This window comes from Camelus dromedarius, chromosome 8, assembly GCF_036321535.1.
Source record: "Camelus dromedarius isolate mCamDro1 chromosome 8, mCamDro1.pat, whole genome shotgun sequence".
Lineage (NCBI taxonomy): Eukaryota > Metazoa > Chordata > Mammalia > Artiodactyla > Camelidae > Camelus > Camelus dromedarius.
In genome coordinates this window covers 2,111,034-2,127,730 of record NC_087443.1, presented here as the reverse complement: position 1 = coordinate 2,127,730, position 16,697 = coordinate 2,111,034, and positions in this window count along the sequence as shown.

The window sequence follows — 16,697 nt, the reverse complement described above, 5'->3', positions numbered from 1 at the left end:
AATGATGGACATCATTCCCTACTCCACGGGCAGACAGCGGATGTGTCTACCCCTCCTCCAGACCCAGTGGCTCTTTGGCTGGTTCCTGGGGCAGGAGACAGGGCTTCTGCCCCTCCCATAGATGCAGACAGGCTCCCTTCTTCTTCTTGTTCAGCAGTCCTAGGGGAAGAGGATTTGCTGCTGCTCCCTCTGGCTTAAGGCTTTTGCTTCACAGGAGAAGAACATCTGGGGAAGCATGTGGTGTTTTGTGCCCACCCTCTAGAAGCTGCATTCACCAGCCACACATCCGTGTTAATGAGGGGAGCTCTCTCAGGCCCCCTGCCCTGTGAGTTCCAGTCTTTCTTATAAGCAGTGAGAGGAGTTTCGTGGAAGAGTCTTGGGATGAGTGCAAACTTCTGTGTCCCTGGGGCTCTGAGTGCTAAACTGATAGATGAGCTGCATGTGGCCATTGGAAATCTGTTCACCTTTTAGCTGATGTCTTCCTATCCACTTCTACCGCAGCCTCTTTTTCTCCTGCACTCTTTCAGTGGTCAAAGAGGTATTCTGTCCCCTCTGCTGGGAAGGGCTTGTCATTCTTTGGAATTCAGCCTTTGCTCTCTGCTGGGTTCAAGACAAGTCATGACTTGGTGGACGATCCAACCTCTCCTCATTGTTAGGGTGGAAGCAGCCTCCCCATGGGGCTCTGCCCAACGTGAACGGAGGTGACTCCCAGACCCATCCTTCCTGCCTTCTCCTCCGTGTCCTGACCCTGTGCAAACAGAACACCCTGCGACCCTGAAGCAGTGCCACTCCACTCTCTGCTGGGAATGGCCTGCCCCATCACTCTTTTGTTGTAGTTTTATCAGATTTTTTTTTTAACAACATAGTTTAAAAGCAAGTATTTTAAAAGCCTTGTTACTAGAGGCAGAGGTCCCTGTTCCTTCAGAGGCAACACTTTCAACTCCTTCGATGATTCTTTTGGTATATGCCTTCGTATCTCTAAGTAACATTTTTAGATGACTAGTTCTTAATTTTTCAGTTTTAGATAATGTCAATTTATATTCCATTATGGAAGATAAAGATATGCCTCTCTCTTTCTCCCCTTCCTCCACTACAAACATCCACCTCTTTGGTCCCCCACCCCACCTTCTAAAAATATTTCCTTATATCTTTGGTAAGATCAATATTTAGAATTTACTTTAATATGACCTTTTAAATGCTATTCAAAGCTGAACCATGGAGTAAATTGTAATAATTTAAACCTTCCTCAAAAATATTCTGCTCCTCTTAGACTAAATAATTGTCCTGTGTGCTTAGTTTCTGTCACTGATCCAATGCTAATCATTAATTCAACCCTAAACTCTGTGTCACAGGTCTCCATTCTTTCTCAGCACATTTAGACGCAACAGGTGTGTATGGGTTTCCCCTTCTGCCTGCTGGGCTCTGGCTGGACCACGCCTCGTGCCTAGCTTGTCTTGCTCGAGTCTCACTTCACTACCGATCAGCCTGCTGAACCCCCTGCCTCCCGTGCCGACAGCTTTTTCTTTTTTGGTTTATTTCACTATGCTGATGGAGTGTACAGTCAAGTAGCGTCCTTAGGGGACACACTCCCAGGGTTCGTGTTGGGTAAATTTACACCACTTGGCACCTCTCTGTTCTGTCACTGGAGTCACAGTGGTGGCTGAGATACATGGGGTCCTCGCCTTCCTGGAGCTTTCAGTCCAGGGGGTGCAGCACGCACACAGACAAGACAAGCACAGGTAATAATAAGTGGAAATGATACGAGGAAAACAAAGCAGGGTACAGAGTGGAGACTTGGAGTGGGAGCGACAGGGCCCTTATGTAAGGGCCCGAGGCTTCCTTCCCGGGCGGGTAATGCAGGCTCCGTCTGAGGGAGTGCAGAGTCGGTGGGAGGTTTGCCCTTCCTGTGGTGGCTGAGCTGAGCCGGGCCGGGGGGCCTTTTTAGTGGAAAGTTAACGCCCAGGAGCCTAGCGCATTTGACTGTGACGGGCCTCTGTCATGGTCCTCTCTTTAGGATGAGCGAGCGCCCCAGAGCAGACACACAGGTGTCCTGGGGTCCCCGGTCCCTGCATGCCGGTAGTGCTGCGCCAGCTCCCTCAGGGTGCTCTGATGGGGGAGTGTGTCGGGGGCGCGGGGAGAGGGGGCGGCACCCCTCACCATTGCGGTTGGTGATAAGGTCTTTGCCAGCAGAGGTCTGGGGCAGAATATCATCAAAAGCCCAGCAGTGAGAAAGCGTCGGTGACCCTCCGATGCCCTCTCCTCGTGATGGGCTTTCTCTCCAAGTCAGTCACACCAGTTAGGTGACCCTGTGCCCAGCTTCCCTGGATGGAGACACAGAGCTGTCAGTTTCAGGAGCACCCGGCCTCTCCGTGGATGTCACCTGCTCTACGTCCTTTGTCACCCTCTCCTCTGCTGACAGGACTGTGCTCACGAGCTTTGGCAAAGCTGACGAAGAGGGAACAGCTTGTCACTGGGCCACTGAGACAGCACCTCTGCAGGGTGGCCTTTGTCCCCCTCTTGACTCTGGCCTTTTGATTAATCAGTGTCCTGATTTCTCCCATGACCCCGAGGCTGACTGGCGTCCCGTGTCACTGGGTGATCTCACACACCACGCCGAGGGGAGAGGGTCAGCCGTGCTGTGTTCTCTCCAAAGCCGGGGCTGAACTTTCCCACCAGAACACCGCGGGAAGAGGTAGTTCCCCCCGAACTCGCAGCTGGGGCTGAGCGGAAGGAAACACCGCCAGTTCAATAAAACGCCTTGAGCGGCTCCGTCTGCTCAACACCAGGAGGGACGCCTGAGGCGGACGCTGGACCCTGGGCGACAACGATGTGTCCTGTGTCCGTGGAGGTCCGTCGGCTGAACAAGCGTCCCTCCCTGGGGGTGCTGACAGTGCGCGTGGCGGGGGTCAGGGGTAGAGGGCAACCTCTGTACCTTCCTCTCAGTTTGGTTGTGAACCTAAAACTGCTCTAAAAGAATAGTGTAAAAGGAAAAAAAGCACTGTAAATTCCCAAAGCAGGATTTAAAAAAAACAAAACGGGTTAAATTAGAGGACTAAATAAGGCTACCTGACTCGGTGCCTGGAAACTCAGCTGGCTCAGAAGAGCGCGTGGTTGTCACCTCATTTGTGAGCCGACAGGCGGTGGACAGGGTGCTCAGGGCCCCTGGCTCCGTGCAGGCCCGGGGTGGGCAGCCGTGCTGCCTCCCAGGCCCTCCAGGCCCGCGCCAGCCCGGCGGCCGGGTCAGCTGCTTCCCTCTGCCCCCAGGGCGCGAGGACACCCGCGTGCCTGGGCCAGGCAGGGTCACCCGCGTGCCCGGGCCAGGCAGGGTGTGTGCCCGGGCCAGGCAGGGTCACCCGCATGCCCGGGCCAGGCAGGGTCACCCGCGTGCCCAGGCCAGGCAGGGTGTGTGCCCGGGCCAGGCAGGGTCACCCGCATGCCCGGGCCAGGCAGGGTCACCCGTGTGCCCGGGCCAGGCAGGGTGTGTGCCCCGGCCAGGCAGGGCCAAGGCAGTGGGTGAGCCCGGCCTGGCTTCTTTGCCCTCTGTTCCCGCCCGGGGTTCTCGTCCAGGGAGGAGGAGCTGGGGTTTCTGCGCATCCCGGCACCCTGTGACCTGCACCCACCCCGCGGCCCTGTGAGGTGGGTGGGACCCCTGCCCTGCCTCGGGGTCAGCGCCTACCCACCCAGAGAGACGGCTCTGAGCCCGGCTCTGCCACCGCCGCCGCGGGCTTGCGGCTAACCCACTGAGCCCGGGCACGCCTGTCCCTCCGCCCGGCCGGGAGGGCCCCGGGGCCGCGGGCTGCGGGCTCCCCGTGGTCCCCGAGGTGGGTCGGCCGGCCCCCGGCGGCGCGCTGACCGGGAGGGGTGAGAGGAGATGAGGCCTCCGCGCTCATACGCTCCGCGTTAAGTTTCCATCTTCCGCAGGCTGCCGTCCCCCCAGCCCCGGGAGCCTGAGCCAGGGACGCTCCGAGGCTTTTTCACAGCAGATGTCAGCAGAGCTCCCCTGCCTGCTGTCCCAGTGGGGGTCTGGGGGGGGACACAGATGTCACTCTGTGCTCTCAGAGATAGTGTGCCCAGAGGACTTGGACGAAGGATGGCGGGGGTGGGGGCGGGCGGGGGGAGGGGGAGAGACGGCTTGAATGATTGAGCAGCGCTTGGTCCGCCCTGCGGTGAAGCCCCAGCCCCTTCCTGGCCCTGGAGGGTGATGATCAGCAGAATTTCTGAAGCCCACGGTGGCCCAATGGCTTCCTCCAAGTGACAAATGGCACCGTTGCAACTCGAACGCCTGTAGGTTTCCTCCTCTGAGGCAGAGCTGCCTTCTGCCTTGAGGGTGAGCTGTGACATGTCCAGTCGTCACTGAAGGCAGTGACGTGCGCCCCCACTCGCTATGAGCGGACTCCCTCCCCCACCGTCGAGTCCCGTGGGCCCGGTTCCCGGGGCTGTGGGACCCCGCTGGCGGAGGGCCACCTGCGGGGGTGGCCGCAGCGCCCCTCCCGCACTGCTGTGACAGAGCTTGTGCTGTACCCCCGCCCTGGACTGTGGACGCTCGGAAGACAGAACGTCCGCCTGATCCGTCTGCTTTCCGGGATCTCACGCGGAGCCAGGCACACGGAACTGCCCCTTAAACAGTAGTCGGAAGGGTGGGGGATCAGCCTGTGCCTTGCTATGTCTTCCCTGGGTCCTGAGCTCAGGCACTGGGGGAGCTGTCAGCGGTTACAGAAGTTGACTCTGTGGGGCTGCAGCGTCTGAGCACAGGGAAGGAGGTCACCCGAATAAATCATGGCCCTTCAGCGTGTTAAAGGTCCTGTGCTTCACTTCCAGCGAGTGAAGTGATGGAGCGAGTGGGAAGTCCACAGCAAATTTCAGAATGATCTCCGTAGGGATCGTCCAGCACAATTCCCTCATTTTCTCCAACAAGGAGGCCTAGAGAAAATCGTTTCTCAAGTTCCACTGCTAAGCACCCCCACTGACTGCTTGTGAGAAACTCTGCCTTGCAGTCCTGTACACCTTTCACTGTATCACCCTGACTCCCTGTTTATTTGCTTCTTTTAAGAATAGAAATTGCATAGAATTTAAAGAATAGAAATTGATAAACAAGGTAGAAAGTGGGCAGCAGGAGAATGCTTAAGGGACTTGCGTCAGAACATGCAGGTCCTCGTCTTGGTCTCGCCCACCGGCTATCCAGGTGGGACTGACTGACAGAGGGCATTCTTCTGGGCAGGACAAAGGAGACGTGGGTCTACGTTCCAGTATCTCCTCATTCCTTTCTCTTACGCTTAAGGTTTCCTGGTGAGTTTTTGTTTGTTGCTTTGTTAGGTCTGCCTTGTCCACTTCGAAACAGAAAGGAAACCAGTCGCGTCTCTTTCCTCCTTCCTTCCCCAGGCTGGGTCTGTTCCCAGGGCAAGTCTGACCCTTGAACTACATCCTCCATGGACCCCCTTCCTCCTCTGATTGCCAGTGAGGACACTGAGGAGGAGGAAGGGGAGGGGTGGGACGATGAGGAGGAGAAAAAAGAGGAGAAAACGGAGAAAGCCAGCCACCATCCACTGTCACCAAATGAGCAGGCCAGGCCGCCCAGCTGCATGGCTCCTTGGGGCGCCACTGCCATTGTGGCAAACACGGATGGCACCCACTGGAGGTGTGCAGCTGCAGCCGCACGCCATGGGCGGCCCTGAAGGTGGTAACACCGGAACAGAGGGCGTTCGTTCCCAGTACAGGGCTGCCTTCCAGATGCCCCCCGCGTGGCCGTCCTTTCCCTCCTTCCCGGAAGGACTGGTGGGGAGTCCACCCTGGAACCGCGTCTGGAGACAGCGCCCTCAGAAGCGAAAGAGTTCCCTCCTGCCAGACACTAGGGTCCCTGAGAACTGAGAGGTGGGCTCTCGGGGGGCTGGGGGCCGACCCCGCCTGACTACTCAGGCCCGGGCTGAGGCTGCGGCTTACTTTCCCCCTTTGACCCCTTAGTCTCCACCCGGGAGGAAACTGCGGCAGAGGGCGCTCGGCTGGCGCCCTTCCCACACAGCAGTTTGCGCGGCCCGAGCCCCGTGGCCGGGTGTCAGACCTCGTGGCCGTGGTCTCGTGGAGCCCAGACCTCCGTCCGCTCCCTCCGCTCTGGCGCTGGCCGCCGGCTGCTGGCCGACGCCCCCATCCCACCCCGGCCAGGCTCAGGGCCGTGGGGCCGAGGAGGGAGGCGGGGCCGGCTCCGGGGGCGTGGCTTCTGCACTCCCGGAAGTTGCCGGGGCGGGTCTCGGCCTATCAGCAGCCGTGCTCTCGGGCAGCAGGGCCTGGGGCGCTCGCCTGGGCCTGTGTCATCGTGCTGACCCCCCAGACAGTTCCGGCCCAGAGGCAACGTTGTAGCTGGGCCGGCCCGGGGGTCTCCGTGCAACCGCAGGACGCACCTCCGCCACAGGGATGGAGAGGATGACTTAGGGCCTGGAGGGCACGCGTGAGGTCACGGTGGAGAGGGAGTGGGCCTGGGGCCCTGCCTTGTTAGGACCAAGGCGGGGTGTCCAGGCTTAAAGGGGTTCACTCTTGTCTAATTTAAGGCGTAAGAGTGGGAGAGAGGGCGCGGCCGGGAGAGGGGAGGTCACTGGAGTAGTTACCCAGCTCCCAGGGCTTCCTGAGAGGACTCCTGGGGGGCAGCGGCCTAACCCCTCCCCGGCTGTTTTGCTGGCAGCGGTCGCACGGCAGGGCGTTCATTGCAGAAGGACGTCTTTTGGAATAGATGCCTCTGCAATCGGAAGCTTAACGTCAGGCACTTAACTCCAACCCAAAGCTCAGTGTGAAGTGCTGACCCGACCGTTCAGAGCTGCGCAGCACCAGAGACCCACACGTGGGTAGCACACAAGGTAGCTTTTTGTGACGGAGAAAGTGGGAGGCTGGCTGAGAGGCTGCGGAGACGGAAACCGGGAAGCCAGGGCGAGAGCAGGGGCCCTGGGAAAGCCTCCTGTCGGCCTCCTCCCTCCCAGGAAGGGCGGCCTCTGATGGCCTCCCACCAGAACTGCGAGGGCGGGGGCGCCAGCCAGCCTCCCGCCCGCCGCCCCTTCCCAGAGGAGGGGTGCGATTTATAGCCACGCTGGATGATGGGTCTTAGTTCTGCTTTTTCGTCTCTTGCAGCTCTGAAACGTCATGCCACTCTTCAAGGAATCAAGTCACACTTTACCCAAGAGAACAGTCCTCACCATTGTGATACACAGAAGCGCTGCTGTGTAATTGTGTGGCTGCGCTTTCTGATCAAGTATGAGCAGTGCTCTGAAGTGAAAAGCAAGCGTACGAGAGAGTTGTCGTTGAAATGCTAAATATGTATAAACAGTTTTAAAATCTAGTGATTTTTGTCAGGCTTTGGGGGATTCTTGCTCTTTGTCTCGCAACATAACTGAGGAACGGATGTGAAATTACAGGAGAAGGCCCCAGAGCGCGCCCTGGGTGTGTGGTATCCTCACTTTTAATGCTCTTACGTCCTCCTGTCGTGGAGATTCTAATTTATCTTGCAGTTCAGTTTCCAGGAACTGAACATACTTAATTTTCAGTCTTTTCTTTGGTTCAAATCTTTATTCCATGTCTTCTTATTATAAGTACTAGTGCTAGAGAATAAAACGCAACACCGTATTTCACACACACAGAGCTGGCTACTTCAGCTCTGAGGAATGACTGAGAACTTTCGCATCGACATTCATCAGCGATATTGGGCTATAGTTTTCTTGCAGAATCCTATCTGGCTTTTGTATCAGGGTAACGCCGGGCTCATAAAATGAGTTTGAGAGTATTTCTTCCTGTTTAATTTTTTGGGGAAAAATTGGAGAATAATGGGCGTTAATTCTTTTAAAAACGTTTGATAGGATTCACCGTGAAGGCATCCGACCCTGGACTTCCCTTTGTTGGGAGGTCTTTGATTACTGATTATACCCCCTTACTCGTTATTGGTCTGTTGAGATTTCCTGTTTCTTCCTGATTCAGACTTGGCAGGTTGCACGTTTCTAGATATTTATCCATTTCTTGTGGGTTATCCAGTTTGTGGGCATATAATTTTTCATAGTAGTCTCATAATCCTTTGTATTTCTGAGGTATCAGTTTTAACTTCTCCTCTTTCATTTGTAATTTTATTTATTTGAACTTCCTTTTTTTCTTGGTGATTCTAGCTAACATTTGTCAGTATTGTATGTCTTTTCAGAAAACCAGCGTTTAGTTTTGTTGACCTTTTTGACTGTTTTTCTGTTATTTCATTTATCTCTCATTATCTTTATCTGCTTCCTTTGCTAGCTTTGTGCTTGGTTTGTTCTTGTCTGTCTAGTTCCCTGAGCTGTAAAGCTGTTTGAGATTTTTTCTTTTTTCTTAGTGTGGGCATTTACACCGTATGATTCCGTCTTATCACGGCTTTTGCTGTATCTCTTAAATTTTGGTATGTTGTGTTTCCACTTTTGTTCAAGATATTTTTTGATTTCATCTTTGACTTAGTTGTTCTGGAGTGTGTGGTTTAATCTCCAAATATCTGTGAATATTCCAGTTTTCCTCCTATGACTGATTTCTAGCTTCCTACCACTGTGGTCAGGAAAGATACTCGTTACGATCTCAGTCTTCTTAAATTTTCCGAGACTTGTCCTGTGACCTGTCGTGCGCGCCCTCCCGGAGGAAGGTCTGTGGCTGCTTGGGAAGAGTGCGCCTTCCGTGCTGTCAGATGGAAAGATCTGTATACGCCTCTTAGGTTCACTGGTCTATGGTATGGTTCAAATGCAACGTTTCCGCATTGATTTTCTGTCTGTGAGCGCCGGTCCTCAGCAGGGTTCTCAGCAGTGGAGGCTAGTGTTAGGAGGCGGACTGGGGCATGCAGGAACACAGCCTGAAGGGCTAGCCGCAGGAGAGCCCAGTGGCATGGGCCAGTGACCGGAGACGGGCCTGGATCTGGGCCCAGGGCAGCTGCAGGGGCCCCCGCTCTCAGAGTGCTGCTCTAGTGGCCGCACTGTCTCCCACCAGCATGCACGCAGCAGTGGACCAGTGATGGGGGCTGGGCTGGAGGTGTGCAGGTGTGCAGATGGGGCTAGTTACAGGTAAGCTCTGTGGTACAGGCCAGCGACAGGAGAGGGGTCGAATCCTGGCCTTGGCTGTCAGAGTGCACTTCTGTGGCCAGAAGATCTTGCCATGGGTGTGCCCTTGGCCATGAGGCTGGTGCTGAGGGTCAGGCTCAGGGCATGCGGTGTGCAGCGAGAGGAGTTAGCCCTGGGCGCAGGGGCTGTAAGCTGGCATCTTGCACTTACACGGCCTCAGAAGCCCGAGCTGGCTGCCTGTGCAGATCCCAGGCTCAGTGGAGGCTGGGTGGGGCTGGGGAGCGAGGACGAGGATAGGGAGGGACTCAGGCAGCCGGCATCAGTGACCGTGCATCCGTGGGGCTCAAACCAGCGAGATATGCAGCTGGCCATTGGTTTCTTCCGAGGCGGAGGCTGCTGGGGTCCCTGCAGAGCAGGCCCTGGGAGCCTTGGTCGCTGGGTTGCTGTGCGTTTGATGTTTGATTGCCCTGCTCTTCTCCCGTCGTCCTAGCTGTCTCTAGATACCTCAGCGTGGCCGGCCTGGGCGCATTGAAAGCAAAGCAAGACCTTCGCCCCGCGCCCCCAGAGCCAGGGAAGCCAGTTGTTCACCCTAGTCTCCCGTTTTCCATGAGGGGGCCTCTTTGTGGCTGGGAGCTCGCTCTTGGCACAAGCTGTCTGCTTGGGGATGGGCTGATGCAGCAAAAGGGGCCTCCTCCTTCTCGTCTTGTGTGGTCATTCTTGGGCTTTGTCCCTTGTGTTGCTGGGGTTCCTGGAGTGGACTCCAGAGCTCTCACAGAACTGTTTTTATTTGTGGATTGCTGTCTAATTGTCAGTCTTTGTCGGGGAAAGAAGCTGGGTTTCCTACTCCGCCATCTGGGTGACGTCACTCCTCCCCCACTGACGTTTTTAAAGGTTTTTATTGAAGTCTGGTCAGTTGCAGTGTTGTGCTAATTCCTGGCGCACAGCGGAGCGATTCAGCTGTACACATACCCCCTTGGCTCTTGAGTTTGGACCCTCGACGGTGCCCCTCGTGGGCGTCCCCTTCACTCTTCCCTCATGCAGGCTCTGGATTGTAGCTTCCTCTGCTCTGCTTTTTTTCCTCTTAAAATATTCCACCCATTTCCCGTGTTCCAGAATCTGTCCACAATTCTGCTTCATTGATAGCTGACTCTTCCCATGTGTCGCACTCCTTGGGTCTGTTCGTTGATACCTCCTTCTTCTGCTCTCAGGTGAGTGGGATCCGGGGAGGGAAGAGCGGCCATGTACGTTGCATTCGCTTGCCATCTTGAACCTGAAGCAAGGAATTCACTTTTGAATGTCGTCTTGGCTTAACTCAAGAGCCAGCATTTTTGAGCTATATTTTCTAGATTTTGGTTAACCACCCAGCATTCTTCAGGTATCCACCAAGGAGAGGTTGAAAAGGTTCATGAAAGCAGAAAACAATGAGGAACTACAGATTGTAATTATTGTGCTATTAAGATCTTACTGCAGACAGAAAGGAAGTAACTGTTTTAATAGAAAGCACAGTCTATGTGCACAAATACCTTTGAGTCTACGTATAAATGATTGGGTGACTTGTGCACTTGCTTATGTATTGTCCTCTGGCACATACGTTTATGAAGGCAGGGATTCCTGCCTGTCTTGTTCATCTTCTATTCCCAGCTCCTGTCATGAACTAGGGGCTCAATCAGCATTAATTACGTGAATGAATGAGTAAATTTCTCACACACACGCACGCACACACACGCACACACACACACACGCACACACACACACACACACACAGCTTCTGGCTTATTACCAAAAAGTGTTCCATGTAGAGAAATTCGGACCTATGAGAACATTCAGTTTTGGATCGGCTTTCCCCCTGCGAGCCAGACCATAACTGTACACCGTTGTAAAAGGCATTTTCTCAGTTCTTTTGAAGGTTGTCTTCATTTTCAACTGTTTTACAGTCCGAGTTAACTCTCCCTTTCCATACTGTGTGCAGACTTTCAATTTTATGAGCAGGTTGGAAGATGAATTTTAAGGACACTGAAAACTGTGCTTTGAGTATATAAAGAGGAAAGCACTGAAATTTTCTTTGTACAGTTCTTAATGCTTTGGAATCCTCATGGCAATTTAACAATTATTATTTAAGCAGATGTAAGAAGTCATGAGATTTTTGGATGTATCTGAGACAGATGTAATGCAATAATTATGGGGCTGCAGCACCCAGTATGTTAAGCGTGATGTGACGCATTCTGCTCGTTCACCTTAGGTAATCCCTTTAAGGAACACATGTGACCCGGGGTTGTTAATCCTCACAACATTCTTGGGAACTAAATATGGAGCTTGAAGGTAATAAATGTGTCAGATCTTAAATAATTTGCCATTAAAGAAAAGGACTAAAATCCAGGGGAATGGAAGATTTTAGTGCAAATATTATGAATTTCTGTGAAAATACCTGAATTTCTGCCAGTCCTTTCTGTCAAGTAAACGTTTAACATCTTTTCTATGACTTTCACCTTCTGTCACGGCCAGGTTCAGTGAGCCTCTTCTAGGGCTCCAGCAGAGGGTCTGAGCCCCTTGGAGACTCCGCGACCCCAAAGGGATGCCTGCCCTCTGAGGGCTGAAGCAGCTGCGCAGGAAGTCGGGCTTCACTGGAAATGACGTGGGGAGAGGGCGGGAGTGCGGTGCACAGGGAGGCGCTGGGGGCTCGGGCCCCCTCAGTCTCCCTGGGGCCTCTCGTGGCTTCTCGCTCCCTCTGTCCACCCCTTCCCTCTTTTCAGGCTCCGTGTCAGCACCACGGAGGGGACGCTGGGGTGGGAGAGGGGCCGAGCGCTGAGACACCAGAATAGAGGAGGCAGAAGAGGACGGCTTGGTTCTCGAGCTGTCCGGCACCTTCTCTCTCACTCTGCTCTCTACTGGCCCTTTTCCTTCAGCTGCACTGCCAGCCTTTGCAAGTGCGTGGGGAAGGCAGTCGTGCCCCCGCCAGCTGCCCTGTCACCCTGCACCCATCAAGGGCTTCCTCGTCCTGCGGGTGAGCAGTGGAGTTAGACCAGACCACCCGAGCCAGACGGTCAGGGCGAGAGAAGGCCTCGCTGAGATTAGGAGCCCGCCAGGCAAGGAGATAAAGCTGCAACTAGAAAGTGCTTCACACGTAGTCACTGTGCCGCAGCCCAGAGGACAGTCTTAGCACGTAAGCGGTGGGGCTGTGGCTGAAGGGTTGGCATTTGCTGCTAGTGTTTCTAAAAATGGTGCAATTTCGAGTCAGAAAACAACTACGTGTGTCCGAAATGAATAACAGAGAAGTGAAGTTGTGAGCAAGAGGACCGCAGCCCAGTCAGCAGCATATTAAGTAGAGCATTTTCTGATTCTGGGCCAGATATGTTTTTAAATTATTTTACAAGCAATTTCTCACATAATCTCACAAAGCTCCTATAAAGCAGCAGGGAAATTGCTCGCACCCTCATTTGTCCTGCGGGCCAGCTGAGGGCCTGCCTGGGTCACCCGACAACTGTCTCCATCTCTGGGACAAGGTCTACCTGCTCACCCGGGTTGGGAGCCTGCTCATTTCTGCATCATTTAAATCATCTCCCATTTCTGGGCGGTAGCCCCCATTTCCTTCCAGGTATCACACTTTTTTCCCTCCTTCCCTCTGCGTCCTCACCAGCACCCGTGCGGGGGCCTCGTTCTCGGTCAGCTGTCCAGAGCCGCCTCTGGAGGTTCTGCTTCCTATCCGGTTCCTGCAGCCACACGTCTGTTCAACACCACTTTCATTCCTCCCCACCACGTCATTTCCTGACGCCCTTGCAGTGCCTGGCGCCCAGCGGGTGTGGAATGAACCTGCGGTAAACAGGGTCCTGCACCATACACCTGAGCTCCGCAGTCTGGCTTCCAGAGGTCTCCCCACATCTCCTGTCCCCACTGGCCTCACCGAGGCAGCCCCGGCGGGCTCCCTCCACGCCCCACGCACTGCCCTTCATCTCCCCCTACCCCCCATCCCCACCAGCTCTCCCTCCTCATTCCTCAGAAGTGTGTCCCAGCGTGGGACCTCATCGCAAATTGTCTTCCCAGGCACCCTGTTCCTTTGGCCTTAATCTTGTGACATCAACGAGATGCTAAGTCACTGGAGGGAGAGGACTAACGTTCTCTCCTCCCAGACCCCTTATTTACTCGGAAGAGTGCCATGGTGAATGCACACCACGTTTCGACAAGCTCATCCAGACCAGGAGATTAGAACCCAGGTCTCCAATTCTCTGTCCCCAAAGCCGCTGTTCTAGAAGTTGCAGCACTTATGTGTTTTCTACTTTTAGTCAGACGACACGACAGTTCAGTTAGTCAGGGAAAGTCAGAACGATGTCTTCTCGCTGGACACTCAAGGAAACTGGCTTGGCTTCAGTTGTTCTTACAACCTTGTTTGACCACATTTGGAAAAGGGGGTTATTCAGATTCAAAATCACTTCTTATACTTACAAGATGTTTGAGGTTTTTTGTTTTGTTTTTTTTTTTAAGTGACTGAAATGGAAACATGTTCCTCCTTGGTCTGACTGTGAGTAAAAACCATCTCAATGTTAATGTTGGCCACCTTCTAGCTCTGAGCACCTGGAAGTCGAGGTGATCTGGTCTGGCTTTATTTTATCATTCACGGTTTTCATTTCAGTCTGTATGGGATAATTTTGAATACTTGTGGAGTCACATGGTTCCACACTTAGCCCCTTGGTGTATAAATAGAACACTATCTGAACAATAATTTTAACTGCGTGACTAATCCAGCGGAGAGGTGAGGCCACTCCTCGTTAGCCGAGTGGATTATTCAGCCACACTGTAGGGTGGGTGACAGCTTCCCCACCGTCCTGCTGGCCATTTCCCTTTGCTTTCACCCAGCTGCTGGCTGCCGGGCCTGGGCCCTTCTCCTGAAGGCCCCGCTTCTGTTCCTCAGCTCACCTACGCCCGAGGCAGGAGGGTGTGCTGCTCTGCACCTCCTCCAGCAGGATTCAGAATAAAGCCTGTGCGGTGGGGTCCTGAGTGGCACCAGGGCCCCCGCGGGAAACCAGCCGGCTTCCTTGGGTAGTAACTCCTTCCTGGCCTCGCCACGTTTCCTCCCAATGTTGAAAAGTTCCCTGCAGTGGGTTTTGGCTGCCCCCCACCACCACCCCAGGCTGTGTTCTCTGCCCTCTGGACGAGGTGTCTGGGACTGTAGTTAGAACCTAGTAAATCCCTGTTAGGGGCTGGAGCCAGGCCTCCCGTGGAAGAGGTCGCAGCTGACGACCGAGTGTTTGGGCTGCTCCTGCCCTGATGGCCAGACCTCTGTGCCTCCTCTGTCCCCGAGCTCCAGTGTCCCCTGGCCGCTGTGCCTTGTCAGGAGGGCCAGTACTTAGGAGCTGCCTTCACGGGCTCTCTGTACTCTCTGTGCTTCCATGCAGCTGGAAGCAGGTCACAGAGCCTGGCGCCCCGTCCCGGCTGTGACGAGGGTGGGACTGAGCCTGCGAGGGGGGCAGCGGTGACCGTTACCACGCGCTGAGGACCAGTGGCTCGCCCGACACGCGTTGCTGCCGGTCATGCGTTTCCTGCTTCATTCCCCCGGAGCGCTCATGAGGGAGGGACGTCCCCCCCTTCACAACTGCAGAAGCAAGGTCAGTAGGTGAGGTGCTCTGCAGGGATTTATAACAAGTATGTAGAGGGTGGAATTCAAATCCAGGGCCGCACGAAGCCAAGCTCGTACACTTGTCTATTAAGACTGCTGACTTTCAACAGGATTTTGGATTTTCTTTCTTCCCACAGCTACCTTTTTTTTTTTAAGACTCAGGAGTTAAAGTGTGTGGGTCACATAAGCATGAGTTTGTCTCATTTGCATCATATCTTTGTCCAGCATAGTGTCTTTTTTTTTTTTTTAACATTTCCGAAGCCCTGGGGCAGTGCTGTGCACGGTCAGCCCACAGCAAAGACGGACTGAACGAGGCTGGAGCCACGTTCCACAAACACTGAGGTGGGAGAGACAGTAGATCCCAGCTCAGACTCTGCCCCAGAATCTGGTCCCACGGGCAAAACCACGGCCTCCGTGGACGCGGCCACGCCTGCACCTGTTGCCTGCAAATAGCGGTTCAGTGACCGCCCTCCCTAAGCGGACGTCCAGCGCTGTATAAACATTTCTTTTTTAGCACCAGTTCTCAGCTGCTACGTCCCTTGGTTTATCACTAGTTTCCTGAGAAAATAACCCGTCTCCGTTCTCCAGCCACGGGATGATGACTCAGGCCAGGGATCGGGCCATTTCCGGGCAGGCGCTGGCCCCTGGCCCCGTCCTGTTAGAGAGGTGCTCCTTCCAGCTCCCGCGGCTGACGCGAGCCCTCCTGGTCCGCTCCCCCTGCCCGCTCTTGCCTCTGTGGTTGCCGGAGTGACCGTAAAAATATTACTCCCCATGCTCTGGGAACAAAACGTCCGTGCACTTTACTATTGTTTTCATTTAAAACCTTAAGTGTTTAATGTAACTCCAGCCTGGAAGAAATTCCCTTCCTGGCAGACGAGGCCCTTGGAAAAGCAGAGCCACAAGACGGGCGCGGGGGGGCCCAGGGGCCGCAGCGACACGAGGCTCGCGGGGAGGCCGCCGGGCGGGCGAAGGGGAGCGTGGCGCTCGCTCTGCTCGGAGGTGCAGGGAGACGCGAAGAAGCCTCGCAGCGCCTGGTGCCGTCACGCGCTGCCGGGCGGCGGGTGCGCTGCTTGAGTGGCGCCCCAGCCCCAGATTCACGTGCACCCGGAGCCTCGCGGTGTGACCTTGGCTGGAAATGGAATCTCTGCAGATACAACTACTGAGGGGCCCCACGGGGGGGGGGGTCACTCTGGGTTTGGGGCGGGCTCTAGGTCCAGGTCTCACAAGGAGAGGGGAGCTCAGGCAGGCGCCCGCGCAGAGGCCGCTGAAGGCAGGCGGGGCCGGCGATCCGCGCCGCGGGGCACGGGGGCTGCAAGAGGCCGGGGCGGCCTCCTCAGAGCCTCGGAGGGGGGAGCGCGGCCCTTTTGCAACCCTGATTCCGCACCCCCGGCCTCCACAACTGCGAGAGAAGAAACCTCAGTCGTTGAGACCCCCCGGTTGGCGGCAGTTGGCCCTGGCGGCCTTAGACGCCAGGGCAGCGGGGCGCGGGGTCAGTTAGTGCCCCCGTTACTGCGCGGGCGGAGGGCGCGGCGCCGCCCCCCAGGCGGGCGGAAGGGTCAGCCTCCTACCGCGACGATGGTAAAGGAGGGCTCTCTCAGCCTGTTTGGAAGAATTCTTCTCCGCTTTGGCACATTTTTTTCCCTCTGCATTTACAGCTGCTCAGCGATGCAGGTGTAGGAGGAAGAAAAGCAACTGGGAGTTCGGCTGAAGAGGGGCCGAGACTCCTGCTGGGGAGAGGACTGTCTGGGTTGTGCAGATGAGGGCTCCAGAGCTTAGTCTGGGTCAAAAACGTCTTCTTAAAAAGAAGAGCTAAGTCACCTGGCATGAGAAAGCGAGAAGAACCTGGAGTCCTTTCACAGTCGGCCCTTGGAAAGCAAGAGAGGGGATCTTGGATAAACAGAAGGGGGCGTAGAAAAATGTCAAGGGAGAGCGAGTAGGAAAGAGGGAGGGAAGGGACGGAGAGGCAATGGTGGGGGAGGGGAGAGAAGGGGGGAGGGCGGGACCACGGGGGGAGGGGCCGCGGGGTGGGGAGAGGCTTTGTCCCGACTGCCTTC